Raw genomic sequence first — 1,756 nt, 5'->3', positions numbered from 1 at the left:
AGGCAGCACGTGGATTTATGGAGCCCTAATCAGAGCTTCAAAAAAGGTGACCATATCCTCCCTTTTTTTTCTTTCCTCTTTCCTCTCCTGCCCATTGTTTCCCTCTAACTCTTGAAGCCTTGATGCCCTCTTTAGAGAAAGCGTGGATCACCGATGTTCCTGTGGTTCTGTTTCTTTTTCCCAGTCACATCCTATCAAAGGAGAAAAAGAGGAGATACAGAAGAAACATTAGAAAGACGGAGGGAAACAAGTAAGCCTATACCCGCTTTTGAAAATTAAGGCATTTCTATAATAAAACAGTTCCTGAACACAGTAGCCTGGGGACCGGGACCTCAGCTGGAGGATGGGGGGGACGTGCAGCATCCAGAGAGAAAGCCTCTGGCAACGTCACAAGTTCTCACTGCCATCCTGACCACACAGGAAACAGCACGGAGCCAGCCCTCCCCCAGCGCCCTGAGTCCTGTCAGTCACTCACACACACTTACACACATCCTCATCAGAAAAGAACAAAATTATTTTGAGAGTGGGCACACTAAGATACAGAGTTTTTTCAGGTGTATTATCCTAGGTTTCACACACCAAGTCACAATATGAAATCCCATTGTGTATACAGGCTGATGGATTATATATTATCCACGATGACATTTTGAATGACAAGTAGGTTTTGAAAATGTAGGTTCCTAATCAGACGTTTGGAAAATGCCACTGTTGGAGAATAAAACTGCTGCTGTGGCCGACACACAAATGATGGTGTCCCCGCCATGCGGGAGCCCAGCGCCCATGCCCTGCCCACACCTGTGCAGAGCCAGCCTCCCCACAGCTTCTCCACAGGCTCGCCGAGGAAGACAGTGACGGAAGAGTGCCTTGGCGACTTGCGTTTTGCCTTGCTTTTTAGTTGTGTGTGTGTGTGTGTGGAGGGGATAATCCTTAATTTTGTCTGAGGAGTGGCTCTGCCGCCTTACAGTGCATTGGAGTGACCCGCTGGACTCACAGTCAAGTAACAGCGAGCCTGGGATGGGGACCCAGGAGTCTGCACTTATCCCTGACTCTGGGTGGTCCGAGGTGCACCGAGGCTTGCATGCCACGGCTAACAGCTTCAGCATCTGCGCTTCCCAGGCTGGGTCACGGTGCCTGTGGGCATGTGAGGACACTGGGCATGCACTGTCAGACACTGTCCCTCGTTTACATGGATTAGCAGCTACTCTCACCACAGCTTTTCAGATCTGCATAACCATCCCCATTTTACACAGGCGGAAACGGCAGTGAACAGGCCAAATAATGCCCAAGGTCACGTAACTAGGTAGAGACAGAACTCAGATTGGAACGCGGAGTCGTGCTCAGCACCCGTCCCCCTCACACCGTGCCTAGAGTTAGCACTGGTCTGCACAGCAGACTCCTGAGTGGGAGCCCACTGTCAAAGTGGGCCTCACAGCAGAAGCACATGCTCAAGTCTGCGGCACTCCACAGTGGGAACAGAGCAGCCCCGGGGCGCGGGCAAGTCCCAGGCCTAGGAGGCTGGGGAGCTGAAGCGCATGTAGTTCTGCTCTCGGGGGTGTGCAGGCTCGCTGGGGGAACGAGGGGTGCCCCACGCGCTCCACGCCAAGCCGAGGTGCAGGCACCAAGCAGTGAAAGGGCTGTTCTCGGCCCTCAGCTTACTTGCCATGGGCAAATCTATTATCACAAAAGAGGTGGGAAGCATTTAACCAAAGAAAGCTAGACTGACAAATATGGAATGAGTTTGATTATTTTCCCCACT

The sequence above is a fragment of the Chlorocebus sabaeus genome, chromosome 17, assembly GCF_047675955.1.
Source record: "Chlorocebus sabaeus isolate Y175 chromosome 17, mChlSab1.0.hap1, whole genome shotgun sequence".
NCBI classification, from domain to species: Eukaryota; Metazoa; Chordata; class Mammalia; order Primates; family Cercopithecidae; genus Chlorocebus; species Chlorocebus sabaeus.
This window is presented reverse-complemented; position numbering follows the sequence as displayed.